The sequence below is a fragment of the Ursus arctos genome, unplaced genomic scaffold (genome assembly GCF_023065955.2).
Source record: "Ursus arctos isolate Adak ecotype North America unplaced genomic scaffold, UrsArc2.0 scaffold_3, whole genome shotgun sequence".
In the NCBI taxonomy this organism is placed as follows: domain Eukaryota; kingdom Metazoa; phylum Chordata; class Mammalia; order Carnivora; family Ursidae; genus Ursus; species Ursus arctos.
In genome coordinates, this window is record NW_026622985.1 from 17,009,640 (window position 1) to 17,030,340 (window position 20,701).

The 20,701-nt window shown below is 43.6% G+C and overlaps 1 protein-coding gene across 4 annotated transcripts in view; it reads left to right on the top strand.

Annotated features, from left to right (window-relative positions):
* Nucleotides 1–20,701, top strand: part of NAMPT (nicotinamide phosphoribosyltransferase) — a 401,813-nt gene that overhangs the window by 248,088 nt on the left and 133,024 nt on the right. For all 4 annotated transcript variants that reach the window (XM_057304070.1, XM_048212899.2, XM_057304071.1 and 1 more), the window contains one exon: nt 12,870–12,945. The gene's annotated coding sequence lies outside the window, so the exon portion shown is untranslated. The remainder of the gene's footprint in view (nt 1–12,869; nt 12,946–20,701) is intronic.

The window sequence follows — 20,701 nt, forward strand, 5'->3', positions numbered from 1 at the left end:
TTCTTTCTTTCTTTTTTTTTTTTTTTTTGATAGTATCTTGTCTGGTTTTGATATCAGGGTAATGCTGACCTTGTAGAATGTATTTGGTTTTCTTTCCTCTTCTATTTTTTGGAATAGTTTGAGGAAAATAGGTATTAATTATTTTTTAAATGTTTGGTAAAAATCACCTTTGAATCTATTTGGTCCTAGACATTTGTTTGTTGGGAGTTTTTGATTGCTGGTTTAATTTTATTACTAGTAATTGGTCTTTTCAGATTTTCTGTTTATTCCTGATTTAATCTTCGAAGACTACGTGTTTCTATGAATTCGTTTTTTCTAGGTTCTCTAATTTGTTGGCATATAATTTTTCATAGTCACTCATAATCCTTTGTATTTCTGTGCTGCTGGCTGTTACTTCTCCTCTTTCATTTCTCATGTTATTTATTTCGGTCCTCTCTCTCTTTTCTTGATAACTCTGGCTAAAGATTTATCAATTTTATTTATCTTTTCAAAGAACCAGCACTTGGTTTCTTTGATCCTTTCTATTTTTTTTGTCTTTATTTCATTTATTTCTGTTGATCTTTATTATTGCCTTCCTTCTGCTTTCCTTGGGCTTTATTTATTCTTACTTTTCTAGTTCCTTTGGGTACAAGGTTAGATTTTTTAATTTGAAATTTTTCTTGTTTCTTGAAGTAGGTGTGTATCACTATAAATTTCCCTCTTTGAACTGCTTTCATGGCATCCCAAAGACGTAGGACCATTATGTTTTCATTTTCATTTGTCTCTGTGTATTTTTTTAGTTTTCTTTTTAATTTCTTTGTTGACCCATTGGTTGTTTAGCAGAATGTTGTTTAGCCTCCACATGTGGTTTTCCAGTTTCTTTCTTGCAATTGATTTCTACTTTGATACTGTTTGGCTGGGGGTCCCAGAGCACTCTGTGCTGGAGCTGCCCTTGGTGGTATGGCCAGAGCTGAAGTGGGCATAGTTCTGGGGCTCTTAATGCAGAGGGTGCCCTGGCAGGACTGGTGAAGCTAAAGGGGGTGCTAGTCATGGGGTTCCATGGCTCTCTGCACAGAGGACATCCTGGCAGAACAGCTGAAACTGAAATGGGTTCAAGCAGAGGTGTCCTGGGGTGCTCGGCACAGGGTTTGCTCAGGCAGGGTAGTTGGACCCAAGGAGTTCGAGGGCACTCCTCACGCAGGGCACCCTGGAGGGCTAGCTGGAGCCAAAGGCAGCTGGAGCCAAAGCAGGCACTGGTCAGAAGGTCCCAGAGTGCTCTGCATCAAGGGTACCCAACCACATCATTTGGAGCTGAAGTGTGGTAGGTCTGGAGTGTTTCAGGGTACCTTCTGCCTGTCTCACCTTGACAAGATGGTTGGAGCTGTAGTGAGCACTGATGATGGGTATCGGGGTGTATGCTGCACTGGAACTGTCTTGGTGGGACAGCTTGGACTGGTGTGGGTTAGGGGCCTGGGGCTCACTTAAGCAAGACAACTATGGCCCCTGGACCCTGCTCCAGCCTGTTCTAGAAAGGTGGACAGAGAATGTAAACCATGGCACTCACCAGCCCCTCTGACTTGGAGAGAGTCCCAGCAACCCCTGCACAACCCCCCCCCCCCATTTGGCAGGGTTCTAGTGTTCGTTCCAATATAGTCAAGTTGCTCTTTTTTTTTTTTTTAAGATTTATTTATTTATTAGACAGAGACAGCCAGCGAGAGAGGGAACACAAGCAGGGGGAGTGGGAGAGGAAGAAGCAGGCTCACAGCGGAAGAGCCTGATGTGGGGCTCGATCCCATAACGCCGGGATCACGCCCTGAGCCGAAGGCAGACGCTTAACCACTGTGCCACCCAGGCGCCCCTCAAGTTGCTCTTTTAAGCACAGCTTTTTTTTTTTTTTTTCTGGGCCCCAGGCAGACAAATCTGTTCACAGTCCCTCGGTACTATCTCTCCCCACTGCGGCTGGCAACCTTGGTCAGGTTGTCTTCATTACCATGTCTCCATCTCTCTTGCTGTTCTCTGTGTGGTCTCTTTATCTTCTGTTGTGCAGAAGGTGTTCAGTCTGCCCTCAGTTCTTCTTCAGGAGAAATTACTTTATAAGTAAGTGTAGATTTTGTGTGTCCATTAAGGAGGTGCGTTCAGAGTCTTCTTACATCACCATTTGGACCAGAAGAACCCTTGTCAGTTCTTCACTGTCATACCGGTGCCTCAGCCCCAGTGACCTGGGCACAGTGGTTCTATGTGATGTCAGTTTCTGCTCCATTTGCACTTATCCATTCATCCCCTTTATCTGTTAAATAATTGTCTGTCATCTATCTGTCTATCATCTATCTGTCTGTCTTGTTTGGGAGGGAAGAACAAAAGAATTGCAACTTCAAACTACCTATTAGAGAAGGGCAGTTTCTACGAGGATTGGCACTATTTTTCTCTTAAAAATTATAATAGTATCATGGACAAAATCCGTTTGATTACCCAAGCATTAAATGTTGCTTATTGCAAGAGCATAACTTCTCAAAGGGCAGTTATATTTAAGATTATTTGAGAACAAAGACCTTGGGAAACCCGTGGGGGAAAGGAGCTGTGTTCTTTTTTGGGTATTTGCATTTTAACAGACTGAGAAATAAATCTAGCATTTAAAGCGAAGAACTATTTATCATCTGCAGTTTGTTAATGTCTGAGGCAGGGAAAATCTGTCATTCACATACGTTTGTGATGAAGTTGGCAGATTCCGCTCTCATGGAAGGTTTCATCAGCAATGACTGAGATAGAAACACTCTTCTGAAACCCTGCTTGATGCAGTGTGGTGAGCCAGCTGCTCAGCTTCTGCTTGTGGCAGAAAATGTTAGCATCTTGAGAGGGGTGTCATCTTATTTTTTTCTTGTGACAAAAATCTGAATATCATTGATGAAACAATTGGTATGCTCTGAGATAAAATAGTGACTGATGAATATATTCACCAGATTTCCAAGTACTGGTAAAGCAGCCCAAATGGGATCAGGCTACTTACCACATGGCCTTGGGCAGCAGGGAGGGCCAGGTGTAAGATTTACAGAGGAAAAGGAGGCAGGACAGGGAAAGAATATGAACTCAAAAAGCCACTTCATAGAAATAGGACTGCGCACCCAGAGAGAGAGAAAACGGAAATTTTGTCTGTTGCCATGAGTGAAAAATTCTAAATGAGGAAAAGATGTTTAAAGAGGATGTGTAGAAAGGTTCAGGTGATACGCTCTAAGCAAGCCTTCTGAGCTGCCTTTTTAAGGAAACGTAACATAAATCTTTACATTATTTTTCGGGCTGTTTGGTTTGGACTGGTGTTTTCTAAAATCGAAAACAAAACACTGAGCACCAGCAGGATCTCATAGGATCTAGAAGTAATTTGGTGTATTTGAATAGTAAGCAGGAGTGATCGTCGGTATAATGAGTAATCATAAGGCATGGGCACTGACCCATCAGGAGGGATACTCAACCAGTCAGAACGGCTGTCAGGTCGAAAGGGCGGCGTGCCACACTGGTGTGTGCCAGTCTAATGTCACCTCTGATCGTCAGTGCTTTGGAGGCCTGAAAATGGTTTGTAGTGATGTACGGGCCTGGAGAGCTGTATGAGCTCACGTGTCCTCCAGGGTTAGTTGCATTTGAGCCTCATGAGAAACTGTGGGGCAGGGGGAGGGCAGAGCTAAGGACCAATTTCAGGTGGCCTGAGCCCTGCCTTGTGCATTACGAGACAATGTTCCATCTGACATACATTTACTAACTCTATTTCAAATCTAATAAGAGAAAGGGCAGTCTGGTTCCTTTGTTGATCGAGTATTGGAATAACAGAGTACAGGGTAACAAAGGTAATATCCATTTCCTCCCGTTTCTTAGCATCGTGGCATCTAGGTTGGGGCCGTGAGTAATTCTGACCAGGGAACATGAGAAGTGACAGGAGTCACTTTTAGGTCAAGGTGCTCAAAAGCTGGTGCGCTTCCTCCATCCTTCTATTGACATAGCAGCTTTTGAGGCCATGCGTCCCAAATGCTATCAGATAGAGATGGGATCCCCCATGTGCATCAGACTTGTGTGAGAGACAAAACCCTCTGTGCTAAGCCAGAGATTTGCACGGCGTAGCGTAACTTACCCTGACTAGAGGTTGGTCCCTTGTGGACGCAGCATAACAAACACTGGAGGCGTTTTCTTGCATTTTCTTTGCTGGAAAGCAGGGAAGACACAGACGTTAGAGACGAAAACGCTGCTGATCCAAGTTATGCGTGAGCAAGATGTTTTCTACAGCTTCCACCTGCAGTCACTTGGGGAAGGAGCGCATAAACGTAGCATGCCAACAGTTCTGGAGCACGTTAGAAAACAGCACGTAAATAGTGTATGTTGGCTGTCTTTGGCTGAGTGTTACCCGACGAGAGGAGCTCAAGGAAGAAGTGGCAGACCAAAACAAAAGTCAGTGGCGAGTGTGCAGAAATCCAGAGTGCTGTAGAACCGGAAAAGCCAGTTTTTTCTAGACCCCAACTGTGAGAAACAGGATGGAGGTGACTTCGGTTTTGCTTCCACTTAGGATATAGAAAGCTTCCGGAGAACTTTGCTCCCACACTGACGAGACAGAGCTGGTGGGCATGTTACAAAATCATGCATTTTCTTGAATCCATCCAAAACTGAGATCACAAGACAACCAGGTAAACTGCATTCCGGAGAGAGGCCGCTGGACAGGTGACCGGCTTCACCCTTGGCAGAGCAAGGTAGGCCGAGGGGGCCAGCAGGAAAACAAGTAGGAAGCAGCGAGCTAAAAACTTGCTATATTCTCAAAGCCCTGGTGTAGGCTAGCATGACAGTTTAAAATAGTCCCAGTAGCCCCAGACCCAAGGGGAGCTGGCACTGATTGCGGCCTCCACTGGAAAAGCCACTCACTTTACAGAAAAGCAAACTGAAATACCCTAAAAACCTCCTTGTCTGCATTGACAGAGAATAAGAAACCATGTTAACACCAACTCACATCTTTCCAGTCACCAAACTAGTGCTGTAAAAAATTCTTAGGTCACAACCTTGTTCTCACAATTAATGAATCAGTTAATTCATTAGCCTTTTAAGATTGGCTCTTTGGCCTCAGTATATATTTTGTCTGTAGTAAATACCTACAAATATCTAATTATGCCTGAACATAAGCACCTTCACCTCACTGTTGGCTCTGGATTTTTTTTTTTTTTTTTTAATTTTAAAACCTTAGGTTTAGGACTTAAGCTATTTGGTGACTTTAAGCTCTATTGTTAGGTGTAAAGAAAGCATTAAAACTTCCCAGATGAAATGCAAAGTGGGATTATTACATTGTTGATGGAATAATGCAAAGTTTAAAATCCTTTGCTCCTTAAGCCTCTCTCACATCTCTTTCAATTGAGAAACCACCAAGAGCCAGAGGAACAGCGGGGCTGTGACAGCACGAATTCCCTACTCCAAAATGTTTCGTTTCCATATTAAAAAAGTATTGTTTGTTTTTACTTACAAACACATTTTTGTTATAAAAATTTTAAGGACAGAAAATGAAATGAAACACATAATCCCATAAACCAGGTATAACCGTTGTTAACAATTTAGTGTTAATCCTTCCAAATTTTTCTTTCCTGTGCATATATATTTTCAAAATTGGTTTCATATATTATGGTCTCGGTTGCACTTTCTCAAATTTCTGACCCTTTGCCTAAGCCTCGTCTATCATCATTTTAGGTAATGTTTCAAGTACATTGTCTCCTAGGGGAATACCTTCAGCTTCCACTAACAATTTGGTCCAGTCTTTCAAACACAGCCTAACCTAAAAAGTCAATTATTAAACATTTAGATTTTAAAATTTATGGGTGCAATTATTAAATATTTAGATTTTTAAACTTATGCTTTAAGTTTCTTCAAAATCCAAATGAGATATATCTTTATACCAAAAACCTTTACTTCGATATCTCTAAACATTTAGTCATAGGCTAGGGATTATAACTTTAAAATACAAACTACTTAAGATAACATGTATTTAGAAATCTATATTTTTAGAACTGTTTAAAAAATAGGTCACCAGAAGCTTTGGACTATTTTGAGCTGTGAGAGACCAGTGTAACATAATTTGAGAGAAGTAAAAACAGCTCTATTGGCAAAGGAATCTGTACTTGATCTACTTTGAAGGTCAATGAGCATTTTTTTTTTAAGTTTTGATTTTGTTCAAACCTGAGATTCCAGGGCACAGGGATGGGTGTGGGGGTCTGCCTCCATGTTGCCTGTAAAGATTTTTAAAAAGCGTCCTCTTGATTCTTAGTTTCTTCAACGTACAATGGTCATTTCTACTTGAATCATGGTGACAGTGTCCCTAGCACGTGGTCAGACCCATGACTGTCAGTGCTTTGGAGTGTTATTTGTTCATTGCCTTTTAAATGTCTCCCGGCAGAAGTGAGTGTCCCGAAAGCCACCGAGCAAGTGACTGACCTGGATACTGAAGGGCACTTCTGCTTCATTTATTTATGGAAACGTACAGAAAACAGATTCAACATTTGCATTGTTCAGAGAGAACATCCTTTTTCAAAAGAGCACCACAGCATTCTTAACAAGAGAGACAGATCACCCCAATAAATCATATATAATTAAAGTCCTTTACATGGGTATATAATGAACTCCTGAACACATATTTGAAAGTCAAGGATCTGAAAGTCTAACAGTAGGCACGTGGGGGGTTCTGCTTCTTGAGAGCTCACATTATAAAATGTATGCTTGTGATTAAAGGCACCATTTTTTGCATGAATATGCAATGTGTACAGATTGCTTATACATTTAATGCATTAAAAACAGTAAACATCACATAGAGATAATAAATTACAGATTTTGAAATTATTTCTTACCTCAGCTGCCAGTTGTCTCAGCCTAGAGAGAAAACTTACTTAAAGCCTGAGTAAGGACTAGCTGGTAGGGATTCTATTTAATGGTGTCAGATAAGTTTTCTTGAAATGGTTTTTAAGAGAAGGTGGAAGGCCTGCCGTCATCTTCTCTGAGAAGACGTCGACGGCAGCCTTGTGCACTTCTCCCCGCGTTTGGGTCACTGCTCATCCTCAATCATACTTACGCAGATAAGCCAGTTTCTCCGTTGATACACCATCTGTAGTCTTCAGTTGGTTGCTTTTCTCTGCAACTAAACTCACAACCATTTGCGCTCCGTGGAATGTCTACTGAAGGTCAGGATTACCCGCCTTCAGCCGCCCTAACCGCGTCATTACTGGTGTTGGCACTTTGATTTTACCACCTCCCGTTCGTTTTTACAAGAAAATAAAAGCAAAATACGGTTGATATGCAGATACTTGGATACGTACCCACAAATAATGATTGCCGGAAATAGAATGCGAGGGGGCAGACAGAACCACCATAAAATGGCTTAACATCTGTTTGTCAGCTGGGGCATAACTGTCCGGTGATGTGACAGTGGGGAGACCTTGCAATAGTTGTGTCAAGGTCAGGGACTGCCTAAATCTCTTTGAAGAGTAGCCACTGGTGACATCTTAAATGAAAGGTAAAACATTAAAAAAATTGTAGCATTACTTGAAGGGGAAATCCTTAAATTCAAAAAATTAATTTTTCACAAAACTTTGTGAATTTCTCTGAAAGTATAGATTTGGACTCTGCCCAAATAGTAAGAACAATTGGAGTGAGCAAAGGTGGAGCAGGAGCAAAATATGAGGCTGTGAAATAGACCAAAACTTCTAAACTTGGGCAGGACTCCCAGCAAAGGTGCTCACCGGCAGAGAGTGTGGCCAGGGAAAGCCCTCTGCTGTTTCAGAATTGGGTGTGGCAGAGGTGAAGTGCGGCTTGAGTTCACTCCCACTGTGTTGCCCATGGCCTCCAATACTTAAGAGAAACTCACAAATGTGTCTGTGTCCTAGGTGATCCTGGCCTTAGTACCAGGAGTTCAGCATTCTAGCCCGTGGACAAGGGTAGTGTAGGTAAGCCCTCACTTTCAGAAACAAATATAATCTCAGAAATACAAGTCTCTCTTTAAAAAGGGAATCAGCTTTGATGAAAAGGAAACTGAGAAGTAAATCCCTTGGATTTAAAAAGCACTTTGTTTAGCCAGGTAAATGTTGTAAATACCTTTTCTGGGCTGATAAAACTATGGAAAGATGCAGAATATTTATAACCCAGGGACTAATCAGAGGTCTGTTTTGCTAAGAAGTTGGAGGCAAAAGTCTGAAGCAAAATTACATTTGATTTTGAGCTGTGATGTCAGACAATCACCACTAGACCTGGGCAAGCACAGAGGAGGAAGGGGAAGGGGTTGGGAGCACACACTTGAGAGTACAAGTCTCCCACCCTTGGCTGTCAACCAGGTAGGGTCCCTGAGCCCCACCTGGGAACCATGTAGTATGGGCCTGGTTTTCGTTTCTCTTTAGTCGCTCTCCAGCCCTCTAAAATACCTCCTGTTTGGGATTGCTGAGATGCCTGGTGTCGCTCCAGGACTTGGTCCTATAGGATTATCTGGAGTCCCATTACCTGGGTCTGTCCCAAGTAAGGAGCCAGCTGAGTTGACCAATCCTGTTGGCTAGAGAGGATTTCTTGTGAGCTTGGACCACCACACTGGTACTGAAATACTGATTTGGGGTGCTTTTCATTTATGTTAGAGGACAAGTTCAGGACTCCGGGCTACGAGCTATCTGCTGCTGACCGATGGGCTTGAGCTACCCATGTGAGCCCACCAGTCAGATCTCACCTATTTGTGTGTTGGCTCTGATGCTGCGTCCATTCTACAGTATCTGAGGGCAGTAGGGGCGGCAGCAGGCGTCCTTTACCTGCGCTGCCTCTCTAGCTACCACCCATGATCACCCCACAGTCTCACAGGCTCTACCCTCTATGTCTAGCTACGCGCTCTGTGGCTGGCCACACCTGTTTCCCCAAGGGCTTTTGAAACCGTTGCTTGGGAATGACAACAGGCCTTTCTAGTCGAAGTCCTCTTTTGCCTCTGATTGATACCATGACGTCAAGATCCCAGGTCTGTCCTAACCTCCTAGAAGAAAGGATCAGAGATTCCACACATTGGCTAATGGAACTACTCTAGTGGCTCTGCCCATGAGCCACTGGCCTGTCCCCCTCACTGATGGCCATGGGAAGGTCAGAGTGCAGCCAGCATCGAAAGAGATCATATTCTAGGAATGCAGTAATCATGGCCTACAGAATTCAGGAGAATTTGTGTAAGATGTGGTTTTTATGTTTGCGTTATCGAATTCTAAAAAATAAATTCAACATGACCAAAGAGTAGATTATCAATCATTTTTCTGCATACTCCAGTTAAGACTTGCATTTGTGGTCCCCATCAATGAAACACAGAGTCATTGGAAGCCAGCATGCGGGAGTCACATGACAAATGATGTCACACCATGAGTTATGACATAACCAGCGTTAAGTAGATGGTATAAAGGAACTGCAGAGCCAAAAAGAGTCACATTGTTTCAAGGATCTGAAGGCCCATGGCATTGTGGATAATTAATGCATTACCACTATTTCCTTGTGGTGGGAGATGTGAAATTAGTCAAGAAGAGCACATTTGACAAGAAAAGAGATGAATAATATGGTTTCTGGACCTGAATAGGAAGAGAGGGTTTCTACGAACCTACTGTCATAGAGACACTATGAAGAATCATCGCAAGCTCTGATTGGAAAATTTAAAAATACTTAAGTACCACTTCCCTGCTGATTATTCCAAATTTTTGAGAATAAACCCTATACCGATATCTATACTATAATCCTGTATCTCCCATGGACCCATGAATTTTGTGAAACATCTTTTAACCAATAAGTTGTTTATGTAGGTAGGGGCCCGACAAAACATGTTTGCCTAGGGCCCCACATGTCCTAGGGGCAGCCCTGGTGCCAGAAAGTAACGCTAGAGCTTGACTTACTCCAGCCATCACCCCTCCGCCAGAGTTGACACCGCCTTGGTGCCGTGAGGTGAGGTCTCGCCGAGCCCTGTGTGCTCCTTGGAGCTTCACCTTATCCTCTTCTGTCACTTTACGACCTGATCCCCACAGCCTGCTCTGGAGACCACCAGGAGCAACCCTATGTCCTACATCCCCAATCACCTCAGTCACCCAAGCAGCCCAAGAATCTGGGCTGTCACCGTCATCCTGGCCGTCATCATCGTATGGCCCTGTGTGTTCCTAATCTAACCCGATGTCACAGCCAACCCCAGCCTCCAGACATTTGCCTTCTGGTCTAGGTCTGCATTGAGCAAAATCCTCCAAATCTTCCCCTTCCCGCCCTGACCTAAGCGTCGTCTCTCTTGCAGCCTCTTCCATCCTTCGCAGATATGCAGGTTCTACATTTGAAATCTATCAGGAATCCCCCACCTCTCACGACATTCTGCTACCACCACTCAGGTGTGAGCCAGCTTCAGAGACGGTTCCTGACCTTCCTACAAACAGTACCTCTCTTTCTCCCTATACCCCCCCACCTTCCTTTATTTTGCTTCATAACATCAGTCCCACCTGACATGTTATTGGTTGGCTGGTGCATAACATGTTCCCAACTAGAATACAGGCTCCCTGAGAGCAGCTACTCTATATGTTCTGGTCATTTCTGTGTCCCCAGGACCTAGAACACTGTCTGCTACACATACGCGCTCAAAAAATACTTGTTGAAGACCTGACATTCAGTATAAACAGAAGGAAATTCTTACAAAGTTTTATTACAGAGCCTGTTTTAATCTACCTAAAACATACATATATCTGGACTGAAAGATTTTGAAAAACATATTTTAGATAATTGTGAAAAGTACAAAAGTCAAGTGAAGGAGATAGTGAAATATATGTTGTATCTGTTGTTAATCACTTCAAAAATAAAGGCATTTTCAATGAAATCACAGAAGTTTATCACTAATTTTATTTGTTATAATTTATATTATTAAAGAGCTGGACAGTTCTTTTCTGCGCTCATTCCTTTGTTTTATAGAATATAAAAAAACATTCCTGTGACTTGGGGTACTTACACAGCTCTTCCTAATTGCATCTTCCGGCCACTGTTGTTTACAGCAAGCCTGAGTCAAAAAGAACTGCTTTTTCACAAGCGTTAAGTCTAAACACAATCAGAGCCTCAGTCCTTGACAAGACTCAGCTCTGCAGTTATCCACGAACTGTGTGACGTTCATCTGGTCACCTGTCTTCCCCCAAAGGGCCATTTTCTCATTTCCAACCCCTGAGCAGATGCTACTTCCTCTGTCTGGAGTTCACCTCCCAGTTATTCCTCCTCATCCTTCACCTGCCCATCCTGACAGCCCACGCCGTCATGTGTCTCCATGGACCATCACAGGACTCATTACAGTGTGTTTTTACTGCTTCTCTTCCTCTGCCGTGAGACTGTGCTGTGAGGCAGAGATCAGATCTGACTTAGTCACGCCTTGCCCCATGCCTAACAGATGATAGGTGAACAATGAACATTTGTTAAAGGAAACAGAGTGATTTTCCCCATCAGTGAAGACCAAGGGTAGGACAGAGCAAGCCAACTCGTAAATGACATGATCTTGCTCACGGCATCACTCCATAGCGTTGGTAGGATAAACTAGTTGAAAACTATATTCGGTCTGCTGAAGTTTACCTGTCCGTTTAGGAATATTGTGTTTTTTAAAGTCATATGATTCAGTTCTTATTTGTGTGATCTGAGACGTGGGAGGTAGAAAGTTGCAGAATGAGCAGATCAGAGGAATGAGATGTGCCTTTTTCTTTCTTGAGTGTTCTTTGGAAAATCAGAATTTCTGTGTCGGTGTAAGCTCTTCTAGTTCACCCTGCCTCAGGCTCTCGTAGGGTTAACGGCCTTTCCGTCTGCCCTTTTGGCCACAATGGTGGTTGGGCTGCCTGTGCGGGGAGCTGTGTTCCAGTGCACACGGATGCCCTGAGCTGCTCCTTAATAGACATGCCCAGGCCGTGCTACCTGGTTTTTCTAGCACGCACTTTTCCCTTTTAACCTGATGTCAAGCATTTTGATGTGTACAGCGTTGTTTGTTTATCCAAAGACATTTTAATAACTATTATTAGACATTTTTTTCCATAAAATTCCATCTTTTACATTAGGGATGAGCTTAATAGGAAATTTTGCCCTTTACTTTCATTAGTTCCTATTGCTTTTTCCTTACTGAGATAATGGAATAAGCCTCCTAAAAGAAGATATTGAAATAGAACCCATAAGTGGGTGATAGAATGATTATTTAAAGGAAATTGCTTTTTAATCTTTAAATGTGTAAGACTCAAGAGGATTTCTGCTCAAGTTTTGTTGGCTCGTTTCTGTCTGATGTCCAGTTTCCAAGAGAAGTGTTATTCTCTAAGAATTTCAGGAGCTTTTGAAGGACACATGATCAAAACAATTAGGAGTTCTTAGTGACTTTGTTCAGCTCAACCTCCAAAATTAGGAGAAGCATCCATCAGGCTGCATGCATGGGCTCACCTGTTTAAGATCAGGGCACTCACCATGTAAAGGTCTATGGGCTTTTCATTCTCATTTACGGGCAAGAAGTAGTGTAGCCATGAACCTGGAAAAGGCCCTGACTCCAAGAACAATGGTAACCACTCAGATATAGGACTCTCTGTGGAAAGGAGGGGGTCTGGTTGGGGCCGACACCAAAGCCCACTGTGTACCAGTCTCCCAGGCCCCACACAGCATGGATTACCTAGAATGGTAATAGCAGGCACTTATATGTCATACCTGGAAACTATTTTAAGTATTTTTTGTTGTGGTAACTACAGTTGTACGAGGTATGTATTTTACAGATGAGAAAAGCACCTTAAAGGAGGTTAAGGAACCTGCCTGAGGGCACTCGCTTTTGCATGGTTGGGCCAGGATTTGAAGCCAGGCAATCATGTCCCACATCAGACTTTTAACCATGACTCTCTACTCTGCCTTTCCAGCTCTCGCCCTACCAGACCTGCTTACATTTCCCTGAAAACCTTCCTGTAGCAATCCAAGGCCAACCAATCCATCAAGGTATGTAATGGAAAGGTGGGATGCATGTTTTGTTTTGTTTTTTTTATCCGAGTGGAAAAACAAAAACCGCCAGGCTCTGTTCACCAGGGCCCCAACTTGTGTCAAGGCAGCTCTCCACCCTCACACCTGGAATACTCCTCCAGGCTCCCCTTGTTACTAGATTCAGGAAACAAATATTTGTCTTCAACCGATTCTCTGGGAGAAAATGCATACATCCCTCAAAATAAAGAAGAATGAAGTGACAAAGGAAGCTTGGGATTAATGCTAGGTCAGAGCATATGGTTTGGTTCCTGGGTGGACTGAAGCATGTAGCCATCCTGAGGTCTCCAGAAGATGTCTGTAGGGCTCCAAACTGCTTTGATGAGGCACGAGGACTTCTCTCTCCTCCTTCTCATTCAAAGACCACAGAAACTTAGGGGGAACCACAAGAAGAATAAGAACATGGTGAATGTTCTTCATATCAGTTGAGGGGAAAAAACAAGGAAGGATGTCAGGAAGGTTCTGGGCCCGTGTCAGTGTGAGGAAAGTAGAGTGACCTGTGGAGCGGTCCTGGGTCACCTGGAAGGGAGTAAAGTCACCAGCCTCTGGGGAAGGAGAGTTCAGAAGAAGAACTGAAAAGGCTGAGTGAGAATGATGCCCACTTGTTTCAGGACCCTGCTTTGAGGATGGTAATAAGCTTTATAGGCAAGGAGAACATTGAAGTACTATGCGGTAATTATACACCTATTTTTTTAAGGATGCTACTGATCCCCAGAAACCTCCAAAATGGCCTCCAAATTCCAGTTTCAGCATTTCATGACATCTCTCAAAGTCCTTCACACATCTGGAAGCAGCATAAGACTCTTTGCAGACAATATAGCCTGATGGTTGGCTTAGAAAATCTGAATCTCATAACTATTTGTAGATTCCATTAACTCATTTATCCAGTACATGTTGAGTGCACACATGTGCCAGGATAATGTTGTCATTGAAGATTCAAGGAGACCAGAGCCCAGAGTTCACAGTTGAGTAGTCAGATACGTCTGTCACATTTAACTCAGGTTCTAAGACACAAAGTACTTTCTTCCAAAATTGAAACAGGCATCTGAAATGGCAAGGTCCATCCTTCCCAGTGCTGTAACTGTTGGGACATATGATTCCGGTGAAGCCCTTTGAGCGTCTTTTTCCCTAAACTATCAAATCTGGATTTGGGTAACTAGACCCAGGAGCACAGCTCCATAGAGGGACTTCCTACTTCAACCATTAGGTCCTGTGGTTAGAATTGCTCCAGAGTCCCTGGAAATCTCCACAAAGGAAGTAAGACTAGAGAGGAGAGAGGTCCAGTTGCTCATTGATGGTGGTAGATTGGCTTAGGAAGGAACACAGAGGGGGACAGCATCCTAAGTAAACAAATCGCTCTCTGTGGGGGAAATCGGAGTCTAGAGGAAGATAAGTGACTGCACCTCACTTGTAGCAAAGTTAGGACAAGACGCTGGTCTCTGATGCTCTGTCTGCTCTACTTTGCTGCTTCCAGAACAAAAACCTCTGTCTGCACACTCATCCTCATCATTATTACTCTCCCATCCCGCCTTCTGTGTGATGATCCCTGCCCTCGGAATCCCCTCCTTCTCATCAAGGATGGAGCCCTGCAATCCTTTGCCCTCCGTCTCACTTGTTTGCTGACTCAGTTTCCCCACCAGCATAAATAGTAGGTCCCGGTCTCCCTCTCTGAAGACACTTTCCCTCCAGTATATTTGGGGGAGGGGATATCTCACAGCAGCTGCCTCATTAATCTGAAACCATAGTTATGCCTCCAACATTCAGTCCCTCCCTGTCTCTAGCTTCTGTTCCTCTGTAGACTCCATTCACTTTGCTGCCTTGGCTCTTAGAGCTGTCAGGTGTTGTGGTCATTCAGGCCCCAACAGCTAACCCCAAGCATTCATGAGTAACAAGACGCTAATACGCATTCGGAAATAATAGACAGGAATTACAACTCTGAGAGCGTTAAAACTGGTTCTAGAAATGAGGAATCATAAGGTTCACAGGTCAGACCTCTCCCTGTATAAGCTCTGCTGGCCACCACCCATCCTAGCCTGCTTCCCCAGTCCTAGACACTGGGTATTTCCTTCCATCAGAGAGGTGGTGGTTCTTTCCATGGGGCACTTGGCTGGTAATCCCTGCTTCATTGTTCCCCAAGCACTCTCCCATTTTCTGTCCCCTTCTGGCATGTCTCAACATGATTAACAGTGGAAATGTCCTCGCCACTCAAGAAGGCTTGGTCTTGCCTCTGGGCCCCTAACCAGAAAATGAACTGGAAGGCAATAAGTAAGCATCGGTCCTTTTCCAAAGTCCGGGTTGATTAGTCTAGAAAATTGCAAAGTGTTGGGCTTCAAGCACATGAGCAGTGGGGCCTTAAGCTGCCCAGTCTGGCCCTCTTGGTGATGCCTCCAGCCGCCTCAGTGAGGGCAAGTTTCCATCACCCCCACCTGCACCCACACCCAGATTCCAGCCTTCATTCCCGTAAGAACAACCACATGTTCAAGAGCAGGGAACAACTATCAGAGACTCTGAAGACTAACTCTTCTTTAAAAATGAAACATTTCCTTATAGAAAACAATTTGCAGAGCTGCAATTCTACCCATGATAAAAACAGCTTATAACCCAGGAGCCCCTTGGAAGGCAAGGTCTAAGTTTCAGCATTCTAGAGTACTTGATTTCCCTTTTAATGACCAAATATCCACTGTAATGTCTCCCAGAACAAAGGAATAGTTGCCTCAGAGTTCTGTTTGTCCTCCTGTTTATTATATATCAAATAAGGAAAGCTTTGAAAGTACAGGTCTTTTTTTTTTTTCCTCCCAAGATTTCAAAGATCCCAAGACAAATTCTTTGTTAGGGATCAAGATCAAAGAGCTGTGTCCTTCCTTTCCCCGCAGGAATCTCTGCAAGAAGGATGTTTTTCCCAACCATATGGCCTAAGGTGGAGAGCCTGCGTCATATTCTGACAGCAGGGTTACAGAGATTAGCAGTGGGAGAGACATAGGGAGCTCCAGGCAAGGTCTGTAATGTAGGCATTCTGGCAGCAGGTGCCATGACCATGAAGCAGGGGCCCCATGGCAAGCTCCTCAAAGGCTCTGGAAAGCTATCACCTGCCAATCAAGTCCACCCCTTTTGCGGTCATTTCCTGTAGACACTAGCTTCAGAGCAGGAGGGGGAAGGGCACGTCAGTGTGTCTGTGCCCACATTATCACTCTTGGGCTACGAACTCAGGTATAGCAGGAACCACATTCCTATAACACCCTCTCAGTGCCAAGCATGTCACATGCAGAGTCCTAGGACTAAACTAGCAGGGACCTTAGACTTTCTCAAATTCAACTTTGTTCACTCAGATAAATAAGCTGAGATCTGAAAGTCAACTTACATTGCTTAGGTTGTATAGCTTTTTTATCCCAGAGTTGAGACATAACCACAACCTCCTGCCTTCTTGTCAGGCCTTCTTCCCATATAACAAGGTTTTTTTGATAATGGCAACATGAATAAAAATCAGGGGGGAAATCCTACAAATATTACCATTCAGAACGATGTTCCTAAGTGACCCCAATATTGCAGGCCCTGTATTTGGTGCCAGAAACACAAACACCAATAACATGGTTCTTCTCTTAAAAAGCTCATGGTCCAGCCTTTGAGAAAGAAGGTAATGACTCAGTAATGAAAGAGCTGTGACCGGTACTTTAGAGGAAACAAGGAGACGTACCTTCCTTTGAAAACTACACACTCATTCAGATTTTCACTATATTTGGGTCATTTAAGTCTTCCTGGAATACTTAGGGCATAATTCAGCTTTAGGGGAGTTGAAAAGGCACCTGCTTGTTCAGGTAACGTGGATGTGCGTGTGTGGGGAGTTGGGGGATGGATCCTCTGCTCTGACCCCCGAAGGGTTGGGTTAGCATTTGCTCCAGCAGCCTCAGAGAGGACTAAATACACCCTCCCCCAGTGCCCCACACCCGGGCACTGTGCCAGCCAGCACTGCACTGTAGCCAGCCAGCACCGTAGATCTCCTCTCTGCAAAGAACCTGTTCTTAAAGCTCCTGGTGGGACAGTGTTTCCTAACAACAGGAGCCAGCTGATGCTTAGCAAGATGACGTTGCATTTTCAAGGCCTAGTCTTGGCACCAGGATGCAGGCAGGTGAGAATAACCTGAGCACCTCTCTAGAGGACATGTCACAGGGCTTGCTCAACCACGGCTTCTCAGAAAGTACATTCTTGAGCTGAGGCCAGCAAAGGAGCAGGGGAACCCCAGAGAGAGCACCAGCCCAACCTCAAGCCAGATTACTCTGCAGACGGGGTTCCACCCCACACACCTGGTCAGCCAATTTCAAAGCCATTCAGCACCCCCAAAGAGCTCTTGTTCCCTGAAACCAACTCCCTAGAGAGAGTCCCGAGGTGCCCTGTGTGTGCTACCCACCGAGATGGATACTGAGAATGGGGGCCAACTGGAGGAAAGAGATACAGGATGCATGGCAGAGAGGTTTTAAGAACACCGGGTCTGGGGCCAAATCACCTGGGTTATCCTGTAGCCCTATGTAGGTAGGTCAGTATCTGGGGTCTAGTCTTCTTATCTGTAAAATGGGGAAAACAAAGGTAGCTATCTTGTGTATTGTTGTGAATATTAAATGGATAAATACATCCATAATAAGTATTTAATAATGCTAGCTATTATTAAAACCTAAGACACAGTCCTTGTTCCCAATGGGATTAATCTAATGATAGAAGGGAGAAAAATCACACATGAAACAACAGTGAAGACATGAAACAATACATAATCCAGTTCTAAGTTGTGTGTTGCAGAGTCTGAGATCAGAGAGAATTAGCATAGAATCCATTGAAGATTGTCTCTGGATGAAGCCCACCTGTGAAAAGGGAGATCACTGAGGAGTATTATGGCAGAATATGAACTGGAGAGGCAGACTACCTGGGCTCTGAGTTCTGACTCCACCAGTTACTTGCTCTGGGATCTTGAGAGAGATGTTGTGATGATTAATTTTATGTGTCAACTTGACTAGACCACAGAGTGCCCAAATATTTGGTCAAAGAATATCCTGGGTGTTGCTGTGAACGTGTTTTTGGATAAGATTAACATTTAAACCAGAATGAGTAAACCTGATTGTCCTCTCTAATGTGGGTGGGCCTTATCCAATCAGTTGAAGACTTGAACAGAACAAAATGGCTGACTCTCCTCTGAAGAAGAGAGGGTTCTTCACACCTGACTGCCTTAGAACTGGGATATCAGCTCTTTCTCTGCTTTTGGACTCAAGTGAAACACTGGCTCTTAATGGGTCTCCAGCCTACGAGTTTTAGGACTATAACCACACCATTGGCTCTCTTGGTTCTCAGGCCTTTAGACTCAGACTAGAACAAAACTGTTGGTTGTCCTGGGTCTCTAGCTGGCCAGCTACAGGTCTTGGGACTTCTTAGCCTCTATGATCACATAGCAGATTCTTTATAATAAATAATAAATCTTGATTCCCTCTCTTCCTCCCTCTCTAACTCCTTTTGGTTCTGTTTCTCTGGAGGATCCTGACTAATAAGGTACTAATTTTTCTAAGCCTCAATTTTCTCAGCTGTAAAATGAGGGTTAATAGTACCTACTCATAATAGAGTTGCTACAAAGATTCGATGCATTCTTGCATTTGAGCATTGACATGGTGCCTAACACGTTAGAGTGCTCAGTAGATGTTAAGTATTAGGGGATATCAGTGCCCTCCAGCCAGAGACCACCAGGAATATGACTATTCCTATAGTTGAAAAAGTTGTGTTCATTACTCATTGCAGCAAGGGGGAATACACAACAGTGAACTGTAGGCTGCCTCAGTAAGAGAGTGTTAGAAAAGACTTACACTAAGATTTATGTTAGGTATTTTGGAGAGGGTTTAAGGAAGAGAGGCTTTGCTCTGGATTGGATGCTGTCAGGAAGCTGGGGTAATTCTACAGTTAGGGATCTGTAGTGGGTTAAATTATGGTCCCCCAAAAGGTATGCCCTATTCTTAATCCCCAGTACCTGTGAGTGTGACCTTGTTTGGAAAAAGGGTCCTTGCAAATGTAATGAAACAAAAGCTCTAGAAACAAGGTCATCCCAGATTAACCAGGTGGGCCCTGAATCCAATGACAAGAATCCTTATAAGAGAAGACAGAAACAAAGAGGAGAGACACAGGGGAGAAGGCAATGTGAAGAAAGAGGCACACATTGGAATATACCTATAAGCTAAAGAACACTAAGAATTACCAGCAGCTACCAGAAGCGAGGAGGTAGGCATGGAGCAGATTCTCCCTCAGACCCTCCAGAGGGAACCAATCCTGCTGGCACCTTGATTTCATACTTTGAGTCTCCAGAGCTGTGAGAAAATGAATGTCTGCTGTTCTGAGACACCAAGTTTGTGGTAATTTGTTATGGCAGCCCTAGGAAACTACTACGACATCCTAATAAATCTTTAGAGGGAGAGTAGAATAGAGCAAGGCTACAGTTGTAATTGGTAAAGGAGGAGTGGTCACTCCCATTAGCCAGGAGAGTGGAACACTTGGCGTATTGTAACTTGAACAGCGTTCAGATTGTGTCTGTGTTCCCATGTGATTATAAGGTAGACTTGTTTCTGTCTCGATCTACCATGATCACAGAGTGGCCTTGTCTCATGTTGATGTTCTGTGAAATTTGTTTGTCCTCAACAGGATAACAGCAAGGCCCAGTTGTGAGGGCCACACCAGTTCCAGGTTGTCAGGGCTGCTTTTCCCTTTTTCAGGAGCTTCTAAAAGAAATCAATAATTTTTTAAAAGCCTCCATTTTACTCAAATTGCCTTCCGGGGGGCTATGAGAAAGTGGCCAGTCTTCCATTTCAGCCTTCCTTTGCTGCTTATTGAGGAGTTGCTGTTCTCTGTCAGATTAGAAAATTTATGTTTCCTTCATTCCAAGAACTACGTCAGGATTTGGTTCAGAGCACAGAGGCAACATACTTATCCTGTGACAAGAGAATTAAAATATGAGCAGTTCCAAGTGTCAAGAGTGTTTTCATCATTCTGGTTGTTCTCAAAGGAACTGATGGCAGTATATCCAGACACAAGTCAGGTTGTTGGTACATCTCCAAGAGCCCCATAGCTTGGGATAACTCTTTGGGGACAGCCATCCAGAGCTGTTATGCAAAGAATTTCCTTTACTATCCCATAGAGGAACTCCAGTAAACATGCACTCACTCTGAGTCATATCACTAGGTGCTACAGTAATTAAAATCCTACTTTCCCCATCTTATTCCATCCTTGCCTACACACATCCACATGTATCTTCTTCACAGATGCTATGACACCCTCATTTCAGGCTTTCAGACCTTCTGGATACTCTGCGTTTTCCTTGTGAACTAACGAAGCCTTACAGAAACACTGCATAACAGTGGCTTTTTGCTCTTGACTCCCTTATTTTGAGCTCTTCAAAGCTGAGTTTAATTCAGGTGCTCCTAAGGTGGCTTCCTTTGCTGTTCTAACTAACATGGATCTCCCCAAAGGCAACTGACAACCCAACATATGTTCTAGCCTTCCCTATCCAAAAGCATGCGATATCTTTACCTCCCCAGTGCCAAAGATGGTTTTCCCTTTAGTACATTTGTTAGTTCTTATTCTTAATTACTATATGAGAATGCTATGAGTTGCAAAACAAAAAATTCAACTGAGACTGACTTAAATAAATTTAAGAAATACATTTTTACATAAGCCTAGAGTTAGGGTAATTCTAAGGTAG